The sequence below is a fragment of the Arachis stenosperma genome, chromosome 3 (genome assembly GCF_014773155.1).
Source record: "Arachis stenosperma cultivar V10309 chromosome 3, arast.V10309.gnm1.PFL2, whole genome shotgun sequence".
Lineage (NCBI taxonomy): Eukaryota > Viridiplantae > Streptophyta > Magnoliopsida > Fabales > Fabaceae > Arachis > Arachis stenosperma.
Window position 1 is genome coordinate 17433267 of NC_080379.1, and position 12824 is coordinate 17446090.

Below are 12824 nucleotides of genomic sequence, written 5' to 3' on the forward strand. Positions count from 1 at the left end.
TTGAATGGGAATCAACATACTTTTACCATTAAGTTAGTTACCATTAGTTTAGTTTATAAGTTTAGAGAGAGAAGCTCTCACTTCTCTCTAGAATTATGATTATGTTTAGTTCTTAGATCTAGGTTTTTATCTTAGTTTCCTTCTACTTCTACTTCCCAATTCTTTGTTGTTACATTCATCTTCCTCTATTCTTTTGTTGTAATTTCTTTTATGTTGTTCTTATGCTTTGTTGTGGATCTACTTTTGTTCCTCCTATTCTCTTTCAATTCAATTAGAGGTAATTCATAATAATTGTGTTCATTTGATTTGTTGTTGTTTAATTCCTTGCAATTGAGTAGTGTAGATTTACTTTTCTTGTAATTTTACTATGCTTTCTTTTTATGCCTTCCAAGTATTTGATGAAATGCTTGGTTGGATTTTAGAGTAGAATTTTATACTCTTGGCTTGGAAAGGTAACTTAGGACCTCTTGAGTTACTAATGTCCAAGTGATTGATGATTGGGAGCCCTTGACTCTAGTTCTCACTAATTGAATTAGTGGAGAGTTAGGACTTATGGACTAGGATTGATATAGCTCATTTGACTTTCCTTTACTATTAGTTAGAGGATGATTTAGTGAGATTAATCCTTGCCAATTCTCATATTGTGGTTAGTGATTAGGATAGAGATCCTTGACCACCAACCCTTGCCAAGATCTTTTTAGGCCTTAGTTTACTTTCTTGTCATTTATCCTTCATGCTTCTTATCAAAACCCCAAAATAACTCACAACCAATAACAAGACACTTTATTGTAATTCCTAGGGAGAACGACCCGAGGTCCAATACTTCGGTTTATAAATTTAGGGGTTTGTTTTAGTGACAAACAACTTTTTGTATGAAAGGATTAATGATTGGTTTAGAAACTATACTTGCAACGAAAATTCATTTGTGAATTCTAAACCGTCAAAAAATCTAATCATCAAAATGGCGCCGTTGCCGGGGAATTGCAATGGTGTTGTGTTATTGGTTATTGTATATATGTGAATATTGTGAATATGTTTGCTTTTCACTTCTTTGTTAGTTTTTAGTTTGTTCTCTTTATTTGTTCCTATTTTTTTATTTTTGCCCTCTCTTACTATCATGAATTCTCACTTTGGCTATGAGTGTAGTTACAACTATGTTGTAGGAAATGAGGACTATAATGAAGATGTGTATCAAGAATGGGACAACCAAAGGTGGGAGGAGCCATATGCTTATGATCAATCTTCATGGCAACAACCTCCACCAATGCACTATGAAGAAGAGCCATTTTATGATGCATATCAATCCAATAGCTATGGTGAATCTCCTTGTGACTTTCAAGAACCACCACCATATGCCTATGAACCATATCCTCAACATAACTCTCAACCATACTCACAAGCCTCTTCTTACCAACCACCTTCATATGACCCTAATACATACCCATCCTACCAACAACCATATGAGCCATATGAACCACATATAGAGCCACCACCATTCCAACATCAATATTTTCAAGAGCCACCTCCTCCACATTATTATCAAGATGAACCACCTCCAATATATGAAAATTTCCAACCACAAGATGAATTCTACCTTCCACCACAACCTCACATGGAAGAATACTCATATCCATTGATCCAAGAGCCACATGATCCTAATCATATAATCCAAGAGGAACGAGAGTCAAGGGATCATCTCAAAGAAGCATTAGATCAATTTCAAGCAACCATGGAGTGTGTTGTGCAACAAGTGGAAAGAATGGAAAATATTGAACCACCACAACTCTACCAAGAAGAACCACCTTCCTATTATGAACCCTTTTCCCAATTTGATGAACCCTTCCAACCACCCCAATCTCTAATGGATGAAACCCTTGGTGTTCTTGTTCAAGGACAAGAAGAGATGAAAAGGGATGTACAAAATTTCATGGCCGCCTTGAATGCGGTAACAAATCAATTAGCCTCCCAATGCTTGAACACTCAAGGAACTCCCACGGCTACATATGGAGAATCAAATGAAGAACATAACATGAAGGAGAGATTGGAAATTCCGGTGGGAAATGAAGGAAGTTGCTTTGTATTGGAACAATTAGAGAAAACTTTAATTGTTGAAGACAAGGAAGAAGTGGTAGAAGATTTAGGAGATGCGGAGCTTCCATGGGAACATAGAGTTGAAGAAAACCCCTCCAAGATGATTGAAATTGATGCTAGGGAGGAAAGTGCACACCTTCCAAGGCATACCCCATATGAAGACTTGGATGGGATAGAGCAAGGATTGAGTTCCCTTGGTGATGAAGATCAAGCATCAAGTCTTAGTGGTGAAGAATCCTTTGAGCATGAAGAACCTTCTCCCGTTGGATTTGAAAGCGTTGAGGAGGTAAATTTTTCTCACCCTCCCTATTATGATTTGAGTAAGGGAAAAGGTTTAGATAAAATTGTTGAACAAATGATTGAGATTGAGAGATCTTGTGAAGAGGTGGAAGTCCCTAGAAATAGAAGAACGAGGATTGGTTATGCTTTGTCAAGATCTTTGGAAGCATCTTTGCCTAGGTTACCATCTACTCCCTTACTTGAGTGGGTAAAATTCATTTCTATTAGCTTTATTGTCCCACTTGAGTATGGCTTGCTTGAAACGGATGGTCAACTTAGGATGCTTTGTGGGATGAAGCGTAAGTGAAAGATGTTTCGTGGTTGGCGTTGCAAATCAAGGCTCATTATGGTTGATGCATCAAACATGAGATATAAAGATTGGAGTAGTGCTCAAATAGATGGGTCTAAGAGGATTGTTGGCCACTATATAGAGAATTCACCTTGCTCACCACCTACATGGATTAATGATAATCAACTTGGAGATGGGTGTGAAGACAAAATACGGGATCCGGGAACACATGAGGATCAACATTGGGAGCCCATGGTTTGTGAAGAACTCCATCAAAGCTTGGAGATATTAATCTTGAATGATGGAGTTTATTGGAAGTCCAAGCATTGGTAGAAGTTCCAAGATGAGTACAAGCACAAGCCACCTTGAGAGGAGCTCCCCATAAGTCCAACTTAAGGATAATAAACAAAAGTGCTAGGTGGGAGACACCCCACCATGGTAAAATCCTTTCATTTTCTCTTTTGTACATATTGGTAGAATTAGTTTAATTTCATGTTTTGTTTAGTTAATTGAGTTTAATTGGTAGTTTAGTATGTTAAATAAGGTTTTATGGTATTTTGGTAGCTGTTTGGAGGTTTGGAATGCTTGGATTGGTGCAAAAACATAGCAAAAATTTTTGAAAAACAGAGCACCATCCACGCGTATGCGCACTGCGTGCGTATGTGTGCATCAAGCATTTTGGACCATCCACGCGAGCGCACCATGCACGCGTACGCGTGGATTGAGAAGTTCCACCTTCCATACCTTGACCCGAGAGTTAGGCATGCATTGTGCGGAAATTGTGCCTTTGGCACAACCCCACTTGCGCGCATGCGCACATGACGCGTACGCGCCACTCTCGAAATAAACCATCCGCGCGCGCGCGGCATGCGCGCGTACGCGTGGATTTCCTTCCTTCACCACATTTCTTTTCTTCTCCTCTTTCTATTTCTTTCCTCCTCTTTTCTTTTTCCCTTCTCCTACCCCTCATCCAACACTTCCAAACACCATGGATAACCATTTATTTTAGTTAGTTAATTAGTTAGTCGGTTAGTTTGTTAGTTAGTTTTAGTTTAGTTTTCATTTTATTTTCTCTCTTTTCATCATAAGTGTTGGATTATTGACTTTATTTACTATGCATTGCTTCCCCCTTATTGCCTAAATGCTAATTTAGCATTAATGTTTTTAGATAATCTTTGTTGGATCCTATGATTGAGGTTATATTTTGCTACTTGGTCTTGAGTTTTTCATGCTTATCTTTTGAAAAATACCAAGTGATGAGAATTGCCTTCGAGCTTGTAACTCTTCTTGAATTACATGATTTGGCCACCATGTGATTTGAGCCTTATTTTGTGATTAGGCAAACTCTTGATGATGGATGATGATGTGCATTTATCTTAATGCATGGTATTTTATGATTATATGCATCCATATGTGTTTGGCTTGAATGCTTTCATGCTTCTTTAATGCTTGTCTTACCTTACAAGCTCACTTAAAACATCTCAAGCATACTAGAATGAGTAAAGTGCATGCTTCTTTGGTGACATATCTTTTATGCTAATGTGTGTTCTAAACCGCGCAATTTAGAATTCACACACTTATTTGTCACTAATGTCACATTAATTCACTCACCGCATTCTAGTGATTTACCTCACTCCAACAAAGTATGCTTCCTTGCTTTTGTATTGTCTCATCTTATGGTGTTATATTTTTGTTTTTCATGATGAATGCACCACAAGCAATAACGAAAGCAAGACTAGGAACACGTAGCAATCCGGAGAGTCGCCGTACCCCCTTGCTCATCTTTGAATGCACCAAGGACGGTGCAAACTTTTAAGTGTGGGGGTCGTCCGACCGGCCAGCGATTTTGGGTGACAAATTTTTAATCCTAACACTTGTGCATTTCATTCTAGGTTTTTAGGATTTTTACTTGCATTTTCTTATTTTTGCATACATATACACAATAAGCTTAGTCAAAATAATGAAATTTTTTCAAGATTTCTATCTATAGGGCACCTCAATTGATTTGAGTGAAAACTTTTTCATAGAACTTTCTTGAATTATATATATTGTGGATCATATTTTTAAGCTAAGAACACAAGCAAGTGAGATTTGAGCCTAATAGTGTGGTTACATCTTATAACCACTTATTTTTCCTTCTTGTGTGCATTATTCTCTTTCTATGATTGTAATCTTTGCTTTGTTTGATTCTTTATGTCCATTATTTTGTGTATTCATGCATTTATATGATTGAGGCCATCATTTCATTAGCTCACTTACCCAAATGGCCTTACCTTTTATCTTCCTTGTTAGCCAAATTTGAGCCTATGCTTAACCCACTTTGTTCTTAATTTAGCACATTACAAGCCTTAAAGCGGAAAACAATGAATGTCCTTTATTTGGATCTTTGATTGGCTTAGGCTAGTGAGTGTGAGTGTCATCCAAGAGTGGGAAAATTTTGGGACATTGGTTGGGATAAAAGGGTGTTTGTGTTTTGTATTTTTATATTGGGGAATTGGTACATACTCATGTATTGATCAAATGTAAAACCTTATGCATTGAGATTCTTGTATATAGAAAAAAAATGAGAAAAACAAAAGAAAAAGAAAAAAAATAATATGGAAAAGAAAAAAAATATAGAAAAAAAAAAGAAAAAGAAGAAAAATAATAAAAAGGGGATAAAATGCCCCAAAGTGAAGCTCAATAAGATCAATGCATAAGTGTTGTGAAATGAAAAGGGATACATGAGTATGTGGAAAAAAAATGAGAAGAATGGGTATTTAGGTTAGAACTTAATTGTATAGGATGCCATAGGTTAGGTGGGAAGTTTAAGCTTATCAAAGATTCAAATTTCAAGCTCACTTAACCAAATATGCATCCTACCTTGACCCTAGCCCCATTACAACCTAAAGAAAAGACCTCATGATACTTGTATGCATGCATGAAATATTTGTTGATTGTTAGAAGAAAAACAAATCTTGGAAAGCATGATTAGAAGAGAATTGAGTGAATCAACCCTAAACACTTGAGCGAATAGAGTGCAAACACATTCGGTGAGGGTTTGATACTCAATTTCATATTTCCACCTACAATCATCACTTTTCATGCAAGTTTGTAAAAATATTTAATAACTCAATTCAATTGTGGATTAAACTTGCTAGTCCTTAGCCCTTGTGCATATATGCTTCTTGGAGATTGATTTATTTTAACTAAGCAATTGCATTCATGTAGATAGTTGCATATAGGTGGATTGCATTTAGTTAGTTTCCATTGAATAAATGCCATACCCTTACTTCATTCTTGGTTTTAGCATGAGGGCATGCTTGGTTTAAGTGTGGGGAGGTTGATAAACCCCATTTGTAGGGTTTATCTTGTGCTTGATTTAAGGGATTTTATAACCTTTTACCCACATTTATCCATTGAAATAGCATGGTTTTATAACTTCTCCTTTAATTGTGCTTAAGAGTGAAAACATGCTTTTTAGGTCTTAAAATAGCTAAATCTAATTCTCCTTGATTCCATTAGATGCCTTGATATGTTTGTTAAGTGATTTAAGATTTAGGAGGCAAAGATTGGATCAAGGGAATGAAGAAAGAAGCATGAAAAGTTGGAGAACTCATGAAGAAATGAAAGAACCGGAAAGCTGTCAAGCCGACCTCTTCGCACTTAAACGACCATAACTTGAGCTACAGAGGTCCAAATAAAACGGTTCTAGTTGGGTTAGAAAGCTAACATCCGGGACTTCGAAACGATATAAGATGTGCCATAGTTTCCACACGTATGGTGGCGCGCACGCGCATAGTACGCGCACGCGCCGTTGCTGCAACCTGGTTCACTTAAAGCACAACGTGGCCAGCAATTTTAGAAGCCTTGTGGGCCCAATCCAACTCATTTATGATGCTATTTAAGCCAAAGATTGAAGGGGAATCAACATACTTTTACCATTAAGTTAGTTACCATTAGTTTAGTTTAGAAGTTTAGAGAGAGAAGCTCTCACTTCTCTCTAGAATTAGGATTAGGTTTAGTTCTTAGATCTAGGTTTTTATCTTAGTTTCCTTCTACTTCTACTTCCCAATTCTTTGTTGTTACATTCATCTTCCTCTATTCTTTTTTTGTAATTTCCTTTATGTTGTTCTTATGCTTTGTTGTGGATCTACTTTTGTTCCTCCTATTCTCTTTCAATTCAATTAGAGGTAATTCATAATAATTGTGTTCATTTGATTTGTTGTTGTTTAATTCCTTGCAATTGATTAGTGTAGATTTACTTTTCTTGCAATTTTACTATGCTTTCCTTTTATGCCTTCCAAGTGTTTGATGAAATGCTTGGTTGGATTTTAGAGTAGAATTTTATACTCTTGGCTTGGAAAGGTAACTTAGGACCTCTTGAGTTACTAATGTCCAAGTGATTGATGATTGGGAGCCCTCGACTCTAGTTCTCACTAATTGAATTAGTGGAGAGTTAGGACTTATGGACTAGGATTGATATAGCTCATTTGACTTTCCTTTACTATTAGTTAGAGGATGGTTTAGTGAGATTAATCCTTGCCAATTCTCATATTGTGGTTAGTGATTAGGATAGAGATCTTTGACCACCAACCCTTGTCAAGATCTTTTTAGGCCTTAGTTTACTTTCTTGTCATTTATCTTTCATGCTTCTTATCAAAACCCCAAAATAACTCACAACCAATAACAAGACACTTTATTGTAATTCCTAGGGAGAACGACCCGAGGTCCAATACTTCGGTTTATAAATTTAGGGGTTTGTTTTAGTGACAAACAACTTTTTGTATGAAAGGATTAGTGATTGGTTTAGAAACTATACTTGCAACGAGAATTCATTTGTGAATTCTAAACCGTCAAAAAATCTAATCATCACTACTCCACCGCCTTTGCCTCTCCATCCCGCAGCCGCATTAGCCTCTTCCTAGCTGTGCTTTGTCTTGTTGCCTCTAGTATTTTTCTCTTGTTATATATATATATATATATATATATATATATATATATATATATATATATATAATTTTGATTATTGATAAGATGTGTTATTACTGATTGAAGTTTGGGTATATGGCTGATCGAATTATAGGTACACCCATAAATTCTTTATAATTACTCATTTTATTTTCATTTGATTTCTTCAGTAGACAATGGATAATTTCGGTGGTGGTTGTTTCAAAGCATTTTGAAGTTTAATAAGTTATTTTTCCTAATCGAAAAGGAAAAATAATAGAAAAAGCTATGTGTCTAATTCAAAGAGGACAATTTATTTGTATTGTGTCTATAAAATTGCTTATAATATGCTTACTAAGTTGTTGATCAAAATGTTTGTATTATATGTTGTAGAAATCGAGTAAATTGGATGATAATTGTTTGTAGAAATTGACATATTAATTTACACGTTTGGATCTTTTTTCATTGTGATAGTAGTCAGAGTCAATTTTGTTTTAGAAAGTTATCAATCACCTATTTCAAAGTATTATTTTCTTTCTTTTACTTAATAAAATTACATATTAAAACTCTTAATTATTTTTAACTGATATTTTTATTGATATGTATTTAATTAGATTTCAATCATATCTTTTCTATTTTGTTCATCGCTACTTAATAAAATTACATATGCTTATGTAATAAGTATTTTTCCTATTTTTAGTTTAATTGTGCGTTTTTCCTATTTGTACAAATTATTAGAGTTCTTCATTTATGTATTTACTTGTTATTGTTTCTTAGGAAGTGATGATGGATCGTATTGAACAAATTAAGCTATGTGTTGAATATCACTGGATTATGAGAATGCAATTTGACACGTTAATGCTGTTATTTTTAGTTATTTTATATATGTATATTGGGAATAGAAGGCAGGGTCATTCTTCGATTAGTCGAAGAGTGAACACACTGCTATTAAGACAAGATGCATTAGATAATATCATTGAGATCACAGCATTAAGGTGAGCAAGGCACTCAGTTGAAAGGGCAAGGAAAAAATTCATGAAAAAATCATCGACAGATCAACTTTTGCCACACCAACGAGCTTGCAATTTTCCTGTCAATATTGTCTTCACCATTAGTGGTGGAGCCTTGTAGATACTCCCAACAGTAAACAAGAACTTGGGTCTTGAATTCAAAATTAACCTAGCTTATTATAAAGATGATTGTAAAAATTTAAGCTTAATTTTCACTATTGATGTAAGGATCATTTTGCCATATATATAAAATTATAGAGTTTGAAGATTGTAATCTCCTATGAAATTAAATTGATTACCTTGTCAGATTCTTGGTTAATGGTCCTTAGAATGCTTTTGAGACTATATTAATATTCAAGAATGCGATAGTGGCAAGGATCACACATATATATAAAATAAGAATTATATGCTTAAAGAAGTCCTATGAGTACAGAAGTTAATTAATTTTGAATATTATTTGTAAAATTTTAGCTAATTATAAAATTTTTTCATTGAATTTGTAGTATTCACCCTAAATGGTCATACAAGATGCAATAGCATTTTAAGTTTTTAACCCTTATCAAGATAATTTTATATTCATTATACTTTGAGAAGCAATGAGAAATTGTTAACTTTGTAACTAATACACTTTTATGGTACCAAGAACTCATCATATGCTCTGTAGAAAGTAACAAAAAACCATTGATATGAATTTAGAGAAAGAGAGTGACACCTCCAGAGTATTTCGATGGTAATAAATAAAACCAAATATCAATATATGGCACTTTTCATCGATGAGCAATGCTCTGTGAAAGCACCACTGGCTAAATGGACCTGCAAACACACGCCCAACAATTAAGAGGTGGAAGAAGAAGAAGAGGAAGAAGAAAAAACTAAGAAGAAGAAGGAGGAGGAGGAGAATCACACAGAGATGCACCCAGAGAAGGAGTGAGGGGCGAGAAACCCTCAAAGCCAATTTGGGATTCCTGAAGTAGTTTTTTTAATTATTTAATTTTTAATTTAAATTATAAGGAGAAAATGATCTTTTATTAATTATGTAGTGTCTTATTCTTTATAACAAACACAATATTAGACACTATTCTAATGTCATGTCTGTTATATCTAAACACTATACACAAACACAAATATTTTATGTCTATGTCTCAAGTGTCTATGTCTCAATGTCTATGTCTTAATACATACACAAACCAAACGCAGCTTAAGTGAATGAACTCTAATTCCAAATTTAATCATTGGTTGTCTTAGTGCTCTGTATCTCGTCCTCTCACTTCCATTGCTACTTTTAGAGTAATTAATTCAAATTACATCTGTATTGTATTTTTTTCTCCGACCATTGAAGCAACTCAAAAGCTTCTTCAAGATCCTACCCCAGCATGAGCTTTAGCGAATCTCTTATATGGACAGTTTGTTATGGGAGCTGAAGATAATATTACTAGAAAATTATTGAAAGAGAAGCTCAAAGACAAAACAGAAGGAGAATCAATCTTTTAATCAAGTGATTTTAAAAATTGAAGACTGTATTTTTGAGATATGACACAGTTTAAAAAATACGGTTACACCTAAAATATATTCAATTACATAGTTGTATATAAACTGAAGGCCAAATACCTTCTGTCACCCTTAGATACCTGCCAATACCGATGCTTGCAAAAAACCTCTTTCTTTTCGGTCTTGAGATAGCTCTCTCTGCTAGGGTTGAAGCCTTTTTATCCTTGTGGCGTCCAAGAGGGAGGCTGTCGCCGCCACCGCTATCTTGGTAAGGTGGTGGCCTCCCTCCCCCCTTTCCCTCTCCCTTCTCCTTCTTCTTACTATATTCTCTCTCTTTTTTTCTTCTTTTGGTTTCTTTCAGTTTTCTTTGTTTAACTCTGTTTCTCTTCTTACTTTCTTTTTTTTTCCTCCCCCCAATCCTTTTATTCTTTCTTTATCTCCTTTGCTTCTTTCCCTACGCCTTTCTGTTTATCTTTTATTTTGTTTTAATTTCTGTTTTTTAATATCCCTTTGTGGTGTATTTTCTCTCCTTTTGTGGTGGTTTATTGTCCTCCCTTTATGGGTAGTGTGGGTACGTTGGTACAGATCTATCAGATTTTGGAGTATACACTGAAGTTCACTTGTTGTTCATGGAAATATCTTCAGACTAGAGGAGGATTCGACTTTAAACAGAGAAGAAGAACAGATTTTTCAACATGTTGCATCACTTTTAGTGTTGATTTAGAAATCATAGAGATTCAGATCTGTCTATGTTTCTACTAGTTAAGATTCTTTGTAATCGAACGTTGGGCTTACTTTTAGTTTATAGTTCAGCATAGAATTTATCTAATCATCTTCTCTAACTTTAGATCTAATTTATCTCTATTATCTGTAAGTGCCGTTTGGCTTTCCTTTGAATGATATGTTTTCTTCTGTCAAAAAAAAAAAAGCCAAATATCTTGGATATGGTCATATAAAAATTTTAATTAGTATATCTAAAATATATGTATACTTATTCAAAAAATTTAAAATTATAAAATTTTGAATTAAAATTTAGAGGAATATAATTTAAATTAACAATTTAATTCAAACTAATACAAATAAATATACTCGTATTTTAAAAATTTTGTAATTTTAAATTATTTAAATGAATTTAAATGAAATAAAAATAATAAAAATCAAACCAACACAACATTATCTAAAATATTATATCCATTATCAAATTTTAAATTAGTTTTGTACATATATTAAATGTATTTAAAATTTAAAATTTTTAATTTTTTAATTTAAAAATTTTAATCGTTATTTTTTTAAAATTAAATATATAAACATAATTAACTATACAAATATAATAACACGAGTATGTTTATTTGTATTAGACTGAATTAAATAATTAATTTAAATTATATTTATCTAAATTTTAAATTAAAACTTTTATAATTTTAAAAATTTAAATTATTTAAATAAGTATACATTCACATATTATAGACATCCCAAGTGTAATTGTATTTTTTTTTTTTTAACTATGTCATATCTCGGGTACACAGTTCTCAGATTGTGTACTTAATATTTATTGGTCTGTATACCCGAATGTGTAATGGGTATTTAAAATCGTAATTTATCTACACGTTATACATTTTAATAAATATTATATTTTGTTAGTTTAAATAAAAAAATTCTGATGAAAATGGATTTAATTTTGTAAATATCACATTCGGCCCATGGTTGAACTAAACCAAAATTGAATTTTGAGTTTTTGTACCTTAATTACAAGATTATTATTTGGGCCGATATGGCGAGAATAGGCCCATAGTCAAAATAATATTTTTGTAAAAAATAGATACTATGAAAATGCAGACCTTTTGAGCAGGAAAAAAAAGGCAGCAACCCACTAAAAAATTAGGTGCGACAAAAGTAAGGGAAAATAAAAATGGGTGTTCAAAAATCAAGACAAAAAGTTCTTATCCTTAAATATTTTTATTAAATAAAAAAAAATAAAAATTCAGATGCATTTAATTTTATGTAAAATTAATAATTAAAATATTATTAAATAATTTAATAAATTTAAGCAAATTATTATATAACTGTTTTCGATTAATAACTTCTAACTGCACTTAAATTTCTACTAATAAAAAATACTACACTTTTTATTAACTAAATAGATATTGAATCTTTATTTTGTTAGGTTTAAATGAATAGTTGGAATAAAAACATGCCAATTAGATTAATTATATTTTGTTAAAATATTAAAATAAAATACATTTTTTTATAAAAGCAAAAACAAAATTTATTTATTATTCTAACAATAAATCACATAGCATTGCACTCTTTATTTTATCGGATACGGATTTATATTTAATTATCACTAAGAGTGGAGTCTACCAAATATTAAGTGAGGACATGTAGGTAGTATTTGTTTTAAAAGATTTGAATAGGGATTAAAAAATTAAGATTCAATTTTATATTTAATGACCAGATATTAAAACTAAAATTTTAGTTTTGTGACACAAAATTTAGTCTTTTTAATTAGTATTTTTAAAAAGTTTTACTGTAATTTCATGAAAAAATAGACTAAAATTTTAACAATATTTGTTTAATAATTAAATATTTTTATTTTATATCTATATTATCTTAAACTAAATATAATACTAAAATATAATTAAATCTTGTATATTTATTGACTCTTCTTTATTGTATCTTTTATCTCAATCTCAATTTCTCTTCCAAACACAGCTGCATAATTCAATGGAGTTTTGTAT